Raw genomic sequence first — 19882 nt, 5'->3', positions numbered from 1 at the left:
CGCTCTTGTGCTGTTATTTTCAACCAGGGTGGTGGTGATGGGGGGGGGGGGGGGTGACAGGGGGGCTTCTTGGCTGTGTATTCTGGAAATACGTCAAAGAAAGGCAAAAAGGCAACAATTTTCTGCTTGAATATCCCTCTGACTAAATCCATTGATCATCCTCGAGCTTCCTGGGAGAGAGGGAGAGAGATGGAGAGGCATGTTTTATCCTCTAATAACTCCTACCTTCACCCCCCTCCTGCCTCGCTGTTGTTCAGTTGTTGTTGGTCGCACTTGCGCTCTATTCCTCGGAGAACCGGCGAGATTGAAGTTATTTTATGCTTCAGCTCCCCGGGTCCCAATTTGAAAAGTCCTGTGTGTCACTTTTCACACTCAGCTGCTGTCAGATAGCGGGGGGAGCACCACACACTTCTGTCTTTTTTTGCCCCGTTCTCCCGGCGAAGGCGTCCGGGGTGCGTATACAAAATGGGTCAACGTAAAACTAGAAAATAGATGGGTGGATGAATGTTTATTTATATTTAGACTCAACAAATAAACAGCGGTATAATTTTATACCAAAAAGAGGCAAAAAAAACAACAACAGGCGAGTTTTGTCTATTTTATTTTGCTGCAAAGTTAATCAAAGGACAAAGTACAGTAAAACAGTAAAACGTTACCAGCTTTATTGTTGTAGGAGTTAAGGGACACCAAAAACTGGCTGATTAATCCGATATTGGTCTTTTATTCAGCCAGGTTTCAGCATTGGCCTAAAAAACGATAATTGGTTGTGCTGTTAATCATTGTAGACAGAACAATTGTTTTGTGTTTTTTTTGGTATGTGTGTGGGGGGGGGGCGGAATGGCTTCATATTGTTTCAAAGTGAAAATTTGATTTAACGTATGAGAAAATTGCGTTGCAAGGTTGGTGCGAAAAAAAACAATCTGAACATGGCAATCCCAAATGTTTCCAGTTTGCAGCAAAAACAAAGGGCTCACCGTTCCAATACTTTTGGAATGTCCATGTATGTACTGTATTGGCAAAGTGTCTGAATCCAATGTCCCCCCCACCTCAAGTTCATAGTGTGTGTACGTATGGCCTTTATCATGTTTTGTCTGGCCTGTTTAGTCACGGTGTCAAAGGGGGCACAGTAGTGGATGTCTAATTGTGCTTTAGCAGCGCTGGCACCTTCCAGACTGGACCCTCTTCACCTGCCAGCAACCTCCGTCTCTGGCAGACTCAATAAACTGCAGCTAATTGGACGTCGATGACAGACAAGCCGGCCCCAATTTATTGCAGTTTGAAGACAAGCCATTCACCTTGCCTCCGTGCTCCCCTTGAGTCATCATGTCGCAGCATCGCTCTCAGACATGACCCCCCCCCCCCCCCCCCACGCCCTCCCCACCACCACCACCGCACCAAAGCACACATTTGGCATGTGATGTCTCCATTGTGTGATGCAATGGACATTGGACAACCCATATTCGCAAATATGAATACTTTGGTATCAGCTTTGTATTTTAAAAGAGCTCTCGAAGCGTAGTCTGTCATTTGTGCTGCATTAGGAGGAGATTAATGCGTCGTCTGTAAAAGCCTTTGTCATTTTAGTCGTAACTAGCTTAGCTTGAGCTCAATGGTTCTTCATCTTGTTAGCGGTACCGAACCCAATCAGTTCATATGCATGCTCACTGAACCCTTCATGAGTAAAAAATAAAAATGATTTTTTTAAAACAAATTCAAGACATGAACAAAACACATTTATGAAAAACAAAAAAGTAAATACAATTACATGGCAAAAGTACAGCTACCGTATTTTCACGACCATTCGACGCACCGTATGGTTGGGCGCAGTCTCATTAATGGGTGCTATTTCTGTATTTTACACATAGACAAAATGCACTGTATTATTGGGCGCAATTTTAAAGTGGTAAAACATACGCCAGCTTAAACATACGGCATGCATGCGCGCACGCTAAAAACACGTTAGCTTGTAGCATGCCAAGACATACAGATACAAGCTAAAAACACGTTTTTAAAAAGGCAACGGAAAACTGAGTTCCGTTGTATTTTATTTAGCCATCGTACAATGTACTCACGTTTTTCGATCAATCATCACCCAGAAATCCATCAAAGTCCTCATCCTCTGTATCAGAATTGAACAATTGTGCAAGTACCGGTAATCCATCAAAAACGCCGTGTTCCCTCTCGTTGTCAGTCACTCTCATTGCCATGTGGCTCCACAGAAATGATGCCGGCTTTGCCAAAAGCTCGAACAACAGTGCAAGCAGACACGTTCATCCAAGCAGCCACAATCCATTCGCAAATTGTGGCGTAACTCGCCCGGCGCTGCCTCTCACTCTTTGTAAAGTTGTGTTTGCCATCGATCATTCATTGTTCCCATGCCGTTCGCAACTTTACTTTGAACGCCCGGTTGATGCCGATGTCCAGCGGTTGGACTTCTTTAGTCAAGCCTCCGGGAATAACGGCAAGCTCAGAGTTCATTTGCTTGACTTGGTTTTTCACCGCTGCTGTGAGATGGGCACGCATGCCAAAAGCATAACCGATGGCTTGAAGTTTGAACTGAGCTTCGTAGGCGTGTCTCTTTGTAGAATTTATTTTCGGGGGTTCTTAGAAACCAAAACCGAAGTTGTTTTGCAACAATGCACATAGCCACACTCTATACAGGTGTTGGTACCTGCTTGTAGCGTGCCTTTAGCGTCCACTTACACGCCCACCCTTCACTCATTGGCGGACTGCTTCCCCGCATGCCTGTCACTCACGTCTGCCTTTTCGCTCTCTTTCTCTCCATATATGTATATATACACGCCCACCCTTCACTGATTGGCCGACTTCTTTGCCGCATGCCTGTCCACAGTCACTTCCGCCTTTTCTCTATATAAACAGCGTGTCGGCTGTCAGTCAGGTTTTGGAACTCAGCGCATAGACAAGACGCTTCGCATCATAAGGCGTCCTGTCCATTTTGGAGAAAATTTTAGACTTTTAATGGCGCCTTATAGTCGTGAAAATACGGTATTTTAAATTGTATGACGTACTATCACGACAGTCACAGGGTGACTACTGAGCGAACTAAATTTCCCACAGCACTGATTGGACAAGCAATGTCATGTTATCATCTGTAGCTCGCGATGGCCAAGCAGGTGTGTCATAACTAATTGACATCTTGAGTCGGGTGTGTCTGAACCTCCATGGCAGAGGCTCCGTCGGACCCCTGAAACTGATTCAATGAACCCCTGGGTTCGATCGAACCCAGGTTAAGAACCGCTGCTGCAAAGAAAAGGGCATTATTTCTCGAGTGTACATTTGATGACGTTATATTTTCCAATTTATTCTAATTATTTATCGTGGTCCCAGCAATTAGTGGTGTTTCATTAGAATTTTTCTCGTGATTGAATCACAAATTGCGAAGCTTTTTTGCCTTTGCTATAGGATGTGAGCATATAGCATGACTTAAAAAAAATCATGAGAATTCCAAAAATTTGCTCTGAAAAAGGAAACGTAAAAATAAAAATTGGCCCCAACAGTACCTTCACTGTTCGACCCCAAATTTGATGGATATAGTTAGTTATCATAACAGGGCGCACAAAAAAAGTCTCAAGGACCCATAACAAAGTGAACAGAAAGTCATGTCCGTGCAGCCATTTTGGGGCAGACCCCCGGGACTGGCACTTGGACAAACTCTTCAACCAACCAGTCCCAATCTGTATCCTCGACTGATGGGTGCTGCTCACTCAACAAGCATTTTTTTTTTCCGCGTGCGTCATCGAATGTCAACGCAGCGTGGCGTCAAAGACAAACATTTCAAAGTTTCGCCATAAAAAAGGGCTTTGGATGCGCATTAATCGTTGCTAACAGCTATAATTTCATAACCGATTGGCACTACCTGCGTGGAAATGATTCAAAGAAAACATTCACGTTTCATTGCAACTGTCACTGGTCTCAACATTTGCCATATCATGAAAGGCAAAGCTACGCTCAACATGGAATTGTCTACAATTGCATTTTTTTCCTTTTTAAAAATGAAAATAAGATACTAGATTGTTGATGTTTGCATGGAAACGTTACATGTCCGAGCCATGACACTTTTGACTGCTCTGCCAAGCACATTAAGTATCTGAAAGTGATAAAGCTTCAATTTGCTACACCATTAGACTAATTACCACCATAATTAAGCAACTACTTGATTAGAACTAATGGGCACCTAATTATCCAGGAAGAAAGGATCAGGTGGTAATTAATAGAGTCAAGTTGATGTCTTTTGACTTACCAGTGGCCATTACCAAGCAGAAGAGACCGGCAAGAAGAATGAGGGCAAACAAGAGAATATTTCAGTGTTTGTTTGTGTTTTTTTTTTTTTTTTAAACATTGCTTCACAATCAATGGTTACATCAGCATGTTGCTCATGAAATTGAATATAACAAGATTACTCAGAGTATTTAATTTGTTGTTACTGATCATAGGTGCACTTTTTCCCTACATTTAAGTGTGTGTGTGTGTGGGTGTGTGCGTGCGCGTGCGCTCGTGTGCTCGCGAATGCTATCACTTGACTGTAATTGCATTCCACAATGAGCATCTCCGTGCGAGAAATCGAGACAAATCAAAAATTTATAGAATTTCGCCATTTGCATAAAGTGTATTATCTAAACACAAGTGAAAAGTGAGGGTGCTGGGGAAAAAAAAGGTCATTAAAATTTAACTGTATCCAATGTGGAAATAGGGGACATAATCAATCCATCAATCGGCTGGTTATTTAAGGCGCGCGGTTGCAATAAGGCGGGCGGCGGCGGTCACGCAAAGTCCGGATAGAATATGCATGACCGAGTGAAACCTGACACTTTTTGATGTATCCTTCTTCTTTATATTAATGTTTGAATAATATGTGACTGGCGGGTGAGCTGTGAATTAAAACAGAAAATGTAAAGGGATGTCTTTTGAAAGAACCGCCAGCGTCTTTTCTCATTACGTTGAAACACCTGAATTAACCAGACTAATTCAAGTGATTTTCAAACTTTTGTGCTGCCGGTCCGGCTTTCAAGAAACAACTCTGCAAGTAGCCCCATAATGACAAACATTAAGTTACAATTTGGGTCATCGGTTTATTCCTAAAATCTATTTTGAATATTATTGTGAGCCACTGGGACATGAACACACAAAAATTGCTTCACGACAAGCATCAATTGGGCAGATTGGTAAACAACGCATTCACACTTCAATTTCACTTTGAAGTCTACTTGATTAATGCTATCACGTATTTGGAAATGCCGGAGTCAGGCGAACAAATAGCAGCATTGGCGCTACAGATTTGAACGCAAATGGTGGGGCAGCACATGTAGACGGGCGATACTCACGGGCATATATTGTTCCTCTGCCAAGAACAACTATGATTACTGCTGTACTGAAGAGTTGAGACTTTTATGATTATTATATTTCGAGTATATTTATATCATCCAACTCCAGGTGGGGCAAGCCCAATATGTATCCATGTTGAGATGAAACAAAAATGCCAAACTTTGATTTCTTTATTCTTTTGCATTATTACAGTGTGCTTTTTTTTCATTTTTTATTTTATTTTATTTTTTTTAAACATTACACTCTTGTGCGGAGGCTGAAATGGACTACGGGCATTTCCATTCATTTCAATGTCACGGAATGAATTAATCTCTCAAGGCACTATACTGCATTTATAAGGATATAGTTTAAAATACATTTGAGTTGTAATATATTAATATTAATGTTGCACTTTTGTGTTAACTATTATTTATGGCTATTGTATTACTCCTTTGCACAAAATATTGGATATGATGAATTTATATCCAGGCTGCCCACAAAGTCTCTAACCAAACTAATGAACTAAATCTGCCCCCCCCACACCCCCGCCCCACGCACAATTTTTTTTCAACCCAAAAAAGGTGAATAGTCACAAAGCGAGTGACTTTTTGTGCTGTCGACTCCTATTCGCTTGCAGACAAAGCATGTGATAGTCATCCCTACAAACATGAGTGCACATGATTCTCACTCATGGAGGCAACACTTCCCCAGGCCACCTAATTACACTTGACTTACAGACACATTTTTGTGGAGTGACAGATTTACTTAGGTGTGGAACGAGGGGGCAGGCAGTCCAGAGACCCAACTTATTGAACACGGGCCCTTAAAAAGTAGCGTAACATTTCCATAAAATGTCCTATTCAAAGTTACTTTTCAGGAAGCCGCACAAAGAATGCAATCCCACGTGGGCGTGTTTGACAATGACACTCGACTCTATATTCACAAAATTGTTCTAGTTGCTCTGCTTTTTATAGGTCGGTGTTGTTTTGACAACATTCCGGTGCATGTGTACAGGAAAAAGTTGTTACCATGGCTTTTGGAAATTGTCCAGGGAAGGTGAAGGACATTGAGGGAAAGGGTTTGCGTCTTCTTTTGACAAGCTCCCAAAGCTTTGGAGTAGCTTTTCTTAATAAGATGAGGAGATTCAATACAAGCCTATATCGTATTCCTTCACCAGGGATTAAAAAATAAAAATAGTGTGTTGGGCAATTCTATTACAGGTACAGTTTGGCTCCCAAACTATGACACTTTTTTTCGTTTATTTATACTCTGAGACTGGAGGGGGAAAAAGGTGAAGGGAAAGCATAACCCTGAGTTTTTGCGGGACTGAAGTCATTTTTACTATAAATGTTGGTTGAGTTAGGGGAAAAAAAATTGAGCAGAAGTTTGGAACTTCTTTCCAAACACTGCACTGTGTGTATGCGGCACGCGGGCAAATCGACACACACAAATATCTGGCACTGCCGCGGCGCTTACAACATGAAGCCATCAATTGCGTGCTAATGCTGTTCTGATACAAATTTACGCAGCTCTGCTTACCTGTTGATTTGACGTCATGGCAGGGGCCGCGGAGGATTTGAACAGTACCGAGCTTAGCTTGAATGGTGTCCTGTGCAAGACCACCCTCCACCATTTCTTCTTGCGTCCCTTCTAGAGAGGGTGGGGTCCACAAAGGGGGGGGGGCAAATTTACCCCGTAGAGACACCAATGATTGACATGGCATAACGCCAGTAGAAAACCACTTCACAAAGTATATTTGTTTTTTCTTTTTTTCGCTTGGGTTAAATGCACCATATAAAATTTACATGATGTGATGTCGTTCAAGAAACATTTCATTCTTTATTTTTTTTAATTTGATACTTTTATCACATATCTTAAAGATATGATGCTATGACCCAGGAATACTTGACGTGAGGTTTTTAAAAAAAATAGGAATTGGAATTATCAAATAGCTGTAATAAAAAATATCATCCTCACAGGGCTGTAGAATATTTAAGAAAAGATTAATGAAATCAATTTTGGAATATGGCTGTACTATAAGGTGTAAAAGTTTGAAAAGTGAATTATTTGGACTGTCTGCGTGGGACAAGACTGAACCAAGTCACTTTGCCCTTCCCTACTGCACCTAATCATCTGCTCAGAGCGAACGGGACGTAAATGGAAGTAATTAGGGATATGTCAAACATAATTAATAAAACAGGTTTGGCTTGTGAAAACACTTGTCAGCGGGATGAATAAAGATTGCACCTCTTGTGGGTCTCTGACGTTGCCTTCCTTTTGCACGCTTTTTTTTTTTTTTTGGTTCAGTTTGGTCACACATTGCTCCTGTTAGTCAGCGCTGCCGTCTCACTTTGCCTCTTGAGCCTTTCCTATTCTAGCATGGAAGCGACCTGAGATGTGGTGGAGGAGGTGTAGTTGGGGTGGGGCAAAAGGGGCGAGACACCAGCATCCTCTGGAAGGGAAATAAATGTGCCTGTCCGTCCAGCGCCTGGATGAAATTAATTGCAGGCTCCTCATGCTGTCTGGCTACAACTGGGGCATTAACATAAGCAATTTGCGTCCAACTTCTGCTTAATAGAGCATCGGACCTGGCCCCCGATAAGGCTTTTTAAGGTCCCTAATGCATTAGCATAATCGTAATATCCAAATATTATAGCGCCGTGATTTGCTAAAGCCCATTCATTATTGATAAGAACAAAAGGTTTTATAAATTACAAAAAGGGGAGCGTGACCTATAATTACGGTTGGCAAATTAGGCCGCGCCGCTAAAGTCGCTTTTGAAGGGAAAATAATGATGTTGGAGACTTCCCCTCCCTTCCGGACGGAAACAAATAATCAATGCCTTCACACGTTTACGCGGAGGAGCATGCTCGCAGGTTCAGAAGAGACTAGGCCAGAGAACGAGAAGCGTTCCCGACTTGACCCAGATAAATACATTAGCCTCCATGCGACTTCTCACCAGTGCGTGCAATTTTTTTTTTGGTCCTGGTCAATTAAGGATTCAGCATATCCAAGGAAGGATGAAAAAAAAAGTCGATTTGGTATGTTGTTTAGCAAAAATGTACGCACAGAAGCATTCATTTGCGTTGCGTCCTCTGCATGCACAACACATGTAGACAATTGCAAACTACAACTAGGTGTTGAAGTGCTGCCTCCATGAGTGAAAATACAATCCATGCTTTTAAATGTTATTATGGGCGTTCATTTTTTTTTCCTCAATACTTTGAGATCATGCTTCCAAAATTCCACAGCTCCACCTTCAGTTTTAGTAATTAGTTACTCATTTGCAAGAAGCGTGTTCTTCAAAGCAGGCTGAGCTCTGTGAATCTAAAAAAAGAAATAAGAGAAACTGGTTGAATTTTTACCAAAAAGAAAAATGTCCAATATTCAAGTTGCATTATGCGATGGTCCAGCCGCTAGCAAGAGTTGAACATAGCTTCACTTTATTACCCGCCCCCAACACCCTGCCCTTGGGTCCACGACAAAAGCCACGGCCCTCACAAATGTGCATGTGACCTGCAGTTGTATGTGCATTGTGTGCAGACATACGTTAGCCAAGGCTGCTGCATTTGTAGCATGCCCTATTCATTCCAAACACGAAATGTTGCCGGTTTGTTGTTGTATTTTTGGGGGATGTACAATCAATTAAAAATATGACAGCTGATAACCTGCTGAGATAGACGACTTTCACGGTTGTTTTCCAGACACAGCAATGCAGTTCTCTATGTAGAAAATCAACATTACATATACAGTTTTTACCCTTTATTTGTCCTGAAGGCTGTTCAATTTTTTTTTAACGTTTAGGGCTCACGAGAGTCCAATAAACCGTCAAAAAAATGTGCTGCATCTGGAAACGGCAGACTGAGTTCTGCGTGAGACGTTGTGCATGCATACATCAAACGTAAACATTATAATTACAGGGGCCGTATTATTTAAAACACATCACAAATGACACCAAATTTTCTAGGAAGCAGGAGCAGAGTTTAAAAAAAAATCGGGAGATATTTATCTTGCATAGAAATGTTCCTGTTCTTGTTTAACACCAAAATGACCTCAATGGAGAGGAAGAAATGGCTTTCATAATGGAAAGTTCTTAATACAATAAAATTCTGACAATCGTTTGCTTTCTAAATGAATATTTACATAGCAGGGATGCTAGGGTGTTCAATTAGATGAGATTATTTTGCATTTTCAAAAAAGCTGATTAGAATTTGCCGGGGGGGGGGGGCGGCGGCGTGACGACACGGTTTGATTCTGTGTACAAAAGGCAGAGTTTGTATTCCTCATTCTTCCTCGTTATCAGACTGAAGTGCCTGGGGGAGTTACTCTGTTATCTCCCTTATTTTTAGGGGGAAAAAAGGTGGACCAAGAGTCCCCCATGTGGCCCGCGATGCAGCACAGTCCTTATCGTTCTTTAACCTTTCTTTACAACGTCACTCACGCAACTCTCCAGGTCATACATCCAGAAAACGATGTTATCGAGGGGCGGACATATTGTGTGTGAATCAACAGCTTTGTTAAAGGTGACTTATAGTGTTTCCACTTCCTCTCCTTGTCCCTGTCCAAGTTTTCTAATCTCCGTCTGTCCACAACAATAAGAATTAATTAGCCTGCTTATTTTCCTCTGGATGTTTCGAGTCCTCCCCATCTGGTTGGAAGCGGGTCCTCTGTGGGCCTGATTAATGGCGTGCACAGACAGTCGCCACTTCCCCCCAGCCATGCCGTGTGGTCTGGGTCACAACTTCCAGAAGGCAACCTAATGGCGGGGGTTCGAGAAGCAAAAGTTGTACCTAAGTAAAGTCAATTTCACTACTGCTTGCAAAATATCGCCACCAAAGTCATGCCACTCCAGTTGCCACCCCTACTGTTGGCAACGTATTTATCAATAGTAAATTCAAAATTGTATTATAGTGTAAATGTTTCTGATCTTGTCTCCACAGTTTGTATGATCATTTTAATCACGGTTTACTTTTTTTTCTATTAATTTTAGTCTGCGGCAATCAAAAAAGGAATTTGTTAGTGTCTGATTTTGTGAGAACGCACAAATGGTCATTGGAAAATAGGCCATGAGGGTATTCAATTGTGCTCTTTGTAATCGATGTGTCAAGAAAGTATCGTTGAAGTCCTACCCCTTGACTGAGAGACAAAGATCTTTCTGTCAGGGGGTAGCTAAGTTTAGCCTGGGTCATTGGTGGAAGTCTTGGAAGTCTTTACAGCATTTGCATGTACATGTTCACTTTCGGTGAGTTATTTATTTAAATCAAATCTGTAAGGGATTTATTTTATGACGGCTACTATTGTTAGTTGAGCTTGAAAGATTGTATTTTGGGATCACAATTTGATTTTGTTTACATCTTTAAGTTGAGGGACAAGGCAAGGGACATTTCGTTCTGTAAACTCGGTTTAAAATGCAGGAGAGCCAATAAGCACTTTAGCAAAACTTGAAGTATTTTTTTCGATTTTTTTTTGAGACAATTATTTTGGAAAAAAAACCCCCATCAAAATGTTGACTTCTTTAAAACCTCTCCTCGATGTATGTGCGTTTGCAAAGAACCGCTTGTTAGTTGGGCCGAAGCGTCACTCCGACTAATGGGCCCATGACTCGCTTGTCAGTAACGTGTCAAAGCAAAGATGACATTTACAGCCTGCTCAAGTCATTGCCTCCAAAGCCCCTCAGGGCCCCCCTCTTGTAATAAATGCTCACAAATTTTAACAAAGAGGTCAGTGGGTTAAGGTTTATTTGATTTTCTCACACGGTGGAAAAATATTTTTTTGACGCGCAGGGCTCCCTGCCATCTCCATCCCCAGTTAAACTTTCAAACCAATGTGAATAATGATGTCTTTGCTGATTGGCTGGGAGATGTCACATGGCCACATAGCCTTCGAGTGAGCCGAGTGGCATCCTTTTCAAGAAACAAATGATTTAGAAGAGTTAATGTAAGTGACATGCTTTTGTTGAAATACCTCAAGGATCCCAAATTAAATCACACTTTTCACCCCTTGAGCATCATTGATATTAGTCTGTGTTGGACGTGGGCGGGTCCTGTTTGATTCAAATGAGCCACGGCTAACCCCACCCCCTCTACTGGGGGGCCAACACCACGTATGGCTTTCTTGACCATGACAAACAGGGAAGAACCATGCAACTACTCTTAGCTCAGTATAATGGTTCCATGCACATGACATTCACAGCAGACATGTTGTAAAGTATGATACTATAGAGTCTGATTTTCCTTATCGAAATGTAAAAATTAATTTATATCTAGATAGTTTTTGGGCCAAGCGGGAATGGATTAATGGCATTTCCATTCATTTTAATGGGGAAAGATTATTTGAAGTGTTTTGATTTATGACCGTGGCCAAAGCGCAAAATAACCTCTTAAGGCAACACTGTAAGCACATTTTTGTTTAAATGTACATTTTCCATAATGTGTCCTCTTTAATATAAATCGGGACATACAGTGTACTGGATTGTGAAAAGCGAAACTGCATTGTCCAGACAATGACCCAACCAGCATTTTGGGTAAATGTAACTCTCCACCTTAAACCGGTGGAGAGTTACAGCAGAAAGAAAAAAAAAATCCCTCATAAAGTGGAGATGAAGACCGTGTGTTAGAGCTTGAGGGAAAAGCTGGAGTGCATCACACCCGACTCTTATCTGTGCTTGCATCGTTCCCCCTCCCTCCGGGAGCTGCGTGCACTCCGGCAAACAGCAGGATTCAAAAGTATATCAGGTGCGTGACCTTAGGCTTTAGTGAATATCTACTGCCAAGCATATCGGCACTATGACACCCAGCGAGACATGTTGGGGCCATTGCACATGTACACACTCACACGTTGCAATTTTCTCTTCTCCTTTATCATCGTGTATAATAGAACACATCTTCACAAGGTTGCTACGTTGATGGCTCTATGTTAATATGAGCCAGAATAAGTTCTTTCAACCATCCAGTTTTATCTGGAATTTGATATAAATATGTCATATTGTGGAAAATGTACTTTGGAATGGTTTTTATGGTAATAATCAGGTCTCTGGAGTTCCTAGCTAGTCGCCGATTTCCCAAGTTTCGTTGAGCAAGCCTTTCTGAAGTTTAACGAATTGTTACGTCGCAGTTCGACTGTTTTACATCGCGCCGAGTTTCTCCACCCGTGACTTGGCAGCCAGGTTGGGTGAAGATCTGCCATTTCCAAGGATTGCATTCATCCAAAACAAATTCGCCGGTTGGTGGAACATTGACAGTGATCTAGGTTCTCTCTCCGAAGTTCAAGGTCATTGTCAGTGCACACAAAACCTTTCTTGCTGGCTTCGCTTTTCCCGTCATTGTTTGGAGTTGTATGTTAGCATCACACGGGCTTCTTCTTATTAGTTTTTGCTGACTTCCTGTGGCATCATTACAGTCCGTTGGGGTGAATCATTTTTTGTAGACCACCCAAAAAAAAAAAAATCAAGTGTGTCTAAGGCTACGTTAACACTGCAGCGTCGTGCCTTGCAGTGTGAACGTAGCCTGCCCTAAATCATTCCATACAGAAGGCAAATCAATGTGCTTGACACAAGCGCAGACACAACCCCGAAAAGCAGAGAAAACAAACATACTGCAGCTCACAAAAATGACTAAAAGAACAGTGGCAGTATTACCCGGAACAGCAGTATTTATATTTTGTTGTCTCTGTTCTCCATAACTTCCAAGTTCAAACCTAATTTTTTGTTAAAACTATTCAGGGCAAGAATAAAACAGAGTAGCTAATTATGAAATGTCTGTGAGAAGACGGACAGTCCTGAACAAAAGATATTTTGTGAATTAAACACAAAGGCATCCAGCTGCCTTCCACTGAACTTTTGTGGATGACGAACCATGTCTGCGAATCTTCTGTGCATTGACTTTGCATCCTGTACATTGCGAAATCCATTTGGATTCACTTTTCTCCTCATTAACCCTTAGTTCAGTGCTTAATGTGTCATGGGGCCAAAGGCCATTGTAATCTTTCTCAATGGACACGCTGTTCTTGATCAATCCGCCTCGTGCTCGGCAACAACTCGCATTGTTTTATTTTCCTGCTGACGTTCCGAGCTAAGGTGTGAAGGGATTATTCCAAGTCTCCAAGGAGCGCTGCCCCCCCCACCCGCCCCTCTTTGCAGTATCCTCAAAGCAACGGATCCCACCCACTCAATTGTTCCCCGCATAATCATATAAAAAGATTCAGGAAGAGTTGTTTTTTTTTAAATTGTTGTTGTGCTTTTCCTCTGCCGAACAATGCCCTTCCGCCACAGGGTCCCATAACGCCTTACCAGTCTGCTCTGGGCGCACCTCCACCCCTCATCCCGCCCTCGCTATCTCCTTTTCCTCATCTGGCCCAGGCCCACTTCCATGTCCACGTCCCATTGTCTTGAGCTGAGGCAGCACGCGCGGGGCTGGGGCCAGTCCAAACATACTCATCTTTGGCTCTGGACGCCTGCCAAGCATTATTTAAAAAAAAGAAAAAAAAAAAATTGCGAAGCAACTTAAGACTTGTCTCACAATGGAACAAAGGTGGCGGTCAGTGTGACTATCAAAGACAGAAAGAGGGGGGGGGGATCAACTTGTGATCATTTATATAAGGCGTTCTTTCGCCGTGTGTGTTTGGGTCGGGGGGAGGGAACCAAACCATCAAGTGTGTTTCACTGGTAGAGGGTAGGGCGGTTCTCAGAAAGTCCAACTGGCTGGTCAAACACTGATTCATTTCGGGAGTCGTTATGTTCTTCCCTTGAAATTCAGTCACCAGATTTCCGTGCTTACAGTATTGCAGACATACCGCTGAGATCATATAAACAACTTGGGTGAGATTTTGTGGTTTCGTTTTTGTGTGTGTGAGAATGTATTCTGGGTGGTGAAAAAAAAAATATCTGTCACGTCCACTTCCTCTTTGCGACATCACAGCACACCCATGTGATCAAGAGCCCTTTACACCATTTAAAATGCATCCGCTTCCATAGCAGTGACTGTAAACTGGCAAGATATATTAATTCTACACGATATCGCTTCATGGAGTCCCACGGTGTCCGTAAATTGATTTGGTACCGTTGTCATTTACTGTATACTACCAACAGAACGACTCAAGTTGAACCGGAAGTTCAATGGGTTCACTGCAAAATACAATGGAAACATTATTTTTTTTATTTTATTTTATTTACCGTGCCTCCAAAGTAACGCTATGTAAAAGATGGCCATGGCTCCCAGTGCTCAGCTATGAAACAATATGAAACAACGGGAGTAGCACGACGTTCAAAAATCTCTTTCGAAAAAAAGGGGTGAGTAAACTATCTTTATTCAGAGCACACTGGGTGTGATTCAAAGCATAAGTAATTTTGACCTGGTTTTGAACCAGTTTGTTTCGGGCTCTCGTGTCGCACAATTGGACCGCACTTTCTGAGAACCACCCAGTAACAAAGTACAGAAACCCAAAGTACATTTTTTGGGGGCAACATTATTTTTGTTATTCAGCGTTACATGTACTGAAGCTAAAATAGGTGTTGTTTGTTACGCCGGTGTTTCCACAAGGTGGCACTCAAGATGTAGGCGGCTCTTTGCATTTTTGCACGCCCCTAGTGGGACAATATTACCGCACTGGTCATTGTAGCTCCAGCTCTCTGCATACATACCTTGTGTGTTTTACATACTTGGCCAATAAAGATGATACTGATTCAGAATTGAGTCTTTACTTTTACCAATCTTTTTTTTTTAAACATATCTGTAGCGCATGTCTCCTTAAATACAGAAATTGAGTACTTTTTTGACCTCTAGTACGTGTGTCTGTGTGCATGCGCGTGTGTGCATGTGTGTGTCACCATCCTCTGTCAGGAAAAGCGAAGCGGGAGCGTTCTCCGGACAAACCTCCTTTGGCCGAGGAAGCGCTCGTCTCTATTGGCCTCTTTGTGGCCGACTAATGGAGCTTTCCTGTCAGCAGGCCGCACACTCCCTGTGCAGGGTGCGCTACGTGATACAAGCCCTCTCCGGAGCTCCACGGGAAGTTCTGGGATCGGCAGATAACGATGTCGCTCCCTCATCTACACACGCACGCCTTGCGCGGAATGAGTGTATCATTCATCCTTTCCATTTTTAATTGGCAATCAAATATTGTATGAAAAAAAAAATCAGTCTCGAATTCTTTCAAGTCTAGCTTAGTGTGTTGCGGAATTTGGTAGACCGCTCAGTGCCATGCTAGGTGTCCTAGCCAATGGCGGTTGTTTCTTTTTCATGCCCCCAGCACACCCGATGATTAGTTGACGAGGTTTTAGACCAACTAAAAGCAGGGCTAAGTTGTGGCACAGGTGATGTAACGGGATTTTGATCGAAATGCCGACAGGCTTATTCTGAGCTCCGTTGATGTTTGTGGTGGATGTCATCATCATATGGCGTGCATTAAACTCCGGAAGCATTGTAGAAATCCGTTCTTTGAATTTATTATTAAGATTTTTATATGTCACGGAGGCCCGGTGTTTGAGTGGTTAGTGCCTCGACCTCACAGTGCAGAGGTCGTGGGTTCGATCCTGGCTCCGTCCTTCCTGTTTGGAGTTTGCATGCTCTCCCTGTACCCACGTGGGTCTTCTTCGCGTACTCCGGTTTCCTCCCACATTCCAAAAACATGCATGGCAGGCTGATTGAACACTCTACATTGTCCCTCTGTGTGAGTTGAGTACGGATGGTTGTTCGTTACGATGTGCCTTGCGTTTGGCTGGCAACCGGTTCAAGGTGTCCCCTGCCTACTGCTCGAAAACAGCTGGGATAGGCTCCAGCACCCCCATCGACCCTTGTGAGGATAAAGCAGATCGGAAGATGGATGGATGGATGACGGATATTCATATATCATCTTTTAGCATAAAGTGGAACCTCAAGTCACGAATGACCCTTGTGACAAACTTGTTAAGGACAAACCTTTTGTCGAAAATATGCCTCTAGTTATCTACATCTTTAATTATGCGAATCATCTCAGTATAGAGGAGTGGACAGATTAGTGCTGTGCTTCTCGGGCTACTTAACCAATGGTAACACACGATTGCACGATCCAGAGTGGATGGTGGTGTCCAAGTGCCCACTTCCGACTGTGTGCGCACGTCTCCTGCGCTGAATTCAAAGGGAACAAGTGGAGCCACTGTCGTCGGCTGTGTTCACCCCCACAGCGACGCAAACCCCCTTACTACTAGCAGTCGTCTATGACAATACAAAAACAAATGGAAATCCACCCTTGCGCACAGTGAGACTACATTTTGCGCTACATTTGCGCTGGGCACAAAAATAGGGCCCGCTGTCCGAAAATACAAATAGCACTCTGTTCATGTCAGTTAAACACTCCACATCTCACTTGGGCCTGGCGGAGTCGAGCAATGTCGTGATGAAATAAAAGACACGGAATTCCCACTCGACCGGGATGGAGGGGGGAACTGCGGGGGGCATACACACTGTTTAACACTCTTATCAAATGTAAGTGGAATCAAGTGAATAGTGGCCCACAGAGGAGCTGGACTCGACTATTCATAACCAATTATAAAATGATAATCCAGAGGTGTCACGTCTATTTAAATTTGCCAGTTAATTCAGGCGTTTGTGCTTGTGTCAGGGGGATTCGTCAAGGACGCTGGATTCCCCCGTCCACCGTTTTTTCACGTCGTTTAATTTGGACAGGATGTCAGCATTTGTATTAACGTTATTATTATTCATGACGTGTCACAACTTCACTTATACTGTACCTTCTCAAAAGCAGATTTTTAAAGGAGACATTATGTGTCCTTTTCACAATTTAAATGTTCCCACGTGTCCTTTTCAATATTTCCTTCCCCTCCCTAGGGTCAGGATCGGACGATGTCGTTAATATTTGGCAACGGTGGGCAAGTGAAGCCCTATAAGACTTTTCTGTGATAAGGCCTATATAAATAAATTTGACTTGACTTGCCTAGAGGACATGTGGCATACTTTTGTGAACATTTCCCAAGGATGGAGAATTCAAATATACATCAGATTTATTTGATTTTTTTTAAACATCGGCCTCTTTTGGGGGGTTGGTCCTCTCATCCAAATGTGAGCAACAGGTTTGCATCGCTTTGAGTGACACATTTCATTATTTCTGACATAAAAAAAATAAAAATAGTCTGTCAGTAAGCGTCAATAGCCATTTTTGGAAGTGCTGGAAAGCTTTGTTTTTCTAAATATTGAGGGATCACGTTTACTATTGCTATGTTTACATTTTATCGCAGGACAACTGTCGTTGACACATGTGCATGCATGCTTTGTATTTTGTGCGTGGATGTGTATGTGGCGTGTCACACTACTAAACGCAAATAATGCCTTCACTGCCATTGCTTTGAACACTTCACAAAACAACCAAGTGTACTCTGCTTAACAGAAGCTAACGCCGTTACCCAATGCTAATTTGTGCATCCAAAAAAGTGAGTGGGCCGATTATACGGCATATGAAAGTTGGCGGTTTGTGGGGGGAGAAGCCCAACAGCAAACAATTCTTTAAAGTCCTGAAACTTTTGCCTGCTGTGCCTGAATCTTATAAGGATTTAATTGATGCAAACACAATGCGTGTCCCAACAATCTAACCGTATGAACAAGAACAGGACCCCCACAATGCTCAAAATACGCACCCATCCACGCACGTGCACACGCGTGCAAATATTTACATTCTGCAGTCTCCAAGAAAAACTAATTAGCAAGGGGGGAAAAGCCAAAAATTAATTGTCCATCAAAAGCAAATCTAGTGGAAAATATAATTTATGGAAGGGTTGTGAAAATGGTGCACTTAAGCACTTAAACGTTTGCTTGATTAACATTTAATGAAATTACTCAGAATTCCGAACAACAGCAATGCACAAGCTGAGTTGAGAGATTTTTTTTTTTAAGCTTTTAGGAAAATAGTTGTTCATCGTACTGTATGTTTGGGAGATGAACCTGATGACTTACTGGAAGGGTCTCCTGGGTTTTCACTGCTGGTCCAAGTACCCACTCGCAATGTATTGACTTCATTTTCTCTGACAGAAAACCAAAAAAACAAAACAACTAAATTCCTGTGCAGTAAACAATAATACGGGAATGACACGAGTACTGGATGTTTCATTGCGTTTGGTTGACCTGTGTAACCTTAAAATGACTTCATTGGCCACCATCTGCTCTTATTTTACAGATTTAATGATAGACATTGCTCTCATGTTGCTCTCATGTAGCATTTTTGGATCATATTGAACACTTTTAATGTACCATAGTTTATATTTCAACGGTTTGAGGGATATTTTGGAATTGATTTTACTCACTAATGTCCCTCAAGGGGTACAAAGAGTGTCGCGACGTATCAGCAGGAAACATGTGGATGATGCCTTGCTCAAGGGCACCTTGATAGTTGCCAACAAGCAAGCTAACTTAATTTATTTGAGCAGACACGAGTGTGTAATTTTTCTCACCATTCGACGTACTTCATGAGAGACCTGTGCGTTTACACTGGCCTTACATTGTCAGATACCCAATTGCGAATCGGGTTTGTATCCACATTTGGACGAGGTCCGATTCCGATCCGAAGGCGTAAAATCACAGCATATCCCGTATTGCATCATCAGTGCAGTGGAGCCACTCGAAACATCCTCCATGTGTGTGTTCAAGCGCCCAGTTGAACGAATGTTTTTAACTCAGTGTCGTTGGCTCTCCGCTTTGGCCCCTTTATGTTGAAGAAAGGACTTGCCCTTCTTCCTGTCTGCAGTCCGCCGGGACCGCCGCTCTCCATGTAGCCTCATTGGCATGCTAAAGAGGCCCTGATATTACATTTAAAGAGGGTCTTACACTTGCCCATTGAGGGCTTACGTTCAGGACATTTTAATGTTTTTTTTTCTTTCTCTCTCCCCTTTCCCAGCTACGGTTCTTGGAAGTCATCCAAGTAGATTGAAAAGATAGGGAGGATGTGGATCATGGATACGGAGCTTATTGACAGCGTTGAGATTGGGCAAATGGAAACAATGCACCGACTGTGAGCCAGTGACAGGCTTTGCTGCTTTTATTATTGCAAGGAGAACATAAGTGTCCCGAGTGGCCTTTTTTTTTCTCTCCTCCAAAGCTTTCTTTTCCTTCTCCCTAGAAAGCCAGTCCAGAGCAGCAATTTGTAAGTCAAGAGCCCAGCAGAATGGCCCGTGTGTGTTTAAGGGGATTGAATTGGTAGTTGGGGAGGTCTGCATTGCTGTTTACTCCCCTCCCATCTGGATGTAGTCATTGTCTCTATTGTAGTTCTGCTAATTGTTGGGATGGATGAAAGTGATGTAAAATATAATTTTTGTCATTCAATCCAGTCGAAATATGCAGACATCCCAAAGCATAACGGTACTTAAAAACAAAAGTTCAATGCAGCAATGTAAGAACGAACTGGAGAAGCCAAAAGAAATTGTCGAACTTCGGACCGACACCAGAAACAAAATGCAAAAAAAATAAATGAAGTAATAATAATAAAAAATAAATAAATATGGAAGTCCCAAGTGTACTTCATGGCAACTAGCAAAACCCACGAGTACAGCTGAGAGAAAACACGAAAACACCCACATTAAATA

The sequence above is a fragment of the Hippocampus guttulatus genome, chromosome 4, assembly GCF_054856545.1.
Source record: "Hippocampus guttulatus isolate MCC_2025c chromosome 4, RoL_Hgut_1.0, whole genome shotgun sequence".
NCBI classification, from domain to species: domain Eukaryota; kingdom Metazoa; phylum Chordata; class Actinopteri; order Syngnathiformes; family Syngnathidae; genus Hippocampus; species Hippocampus guttulatus.
The sequence above is the reverse complement of the archived record's forward strand: the minus strand, read 5'-3'. Positions refer to the sequence as shown.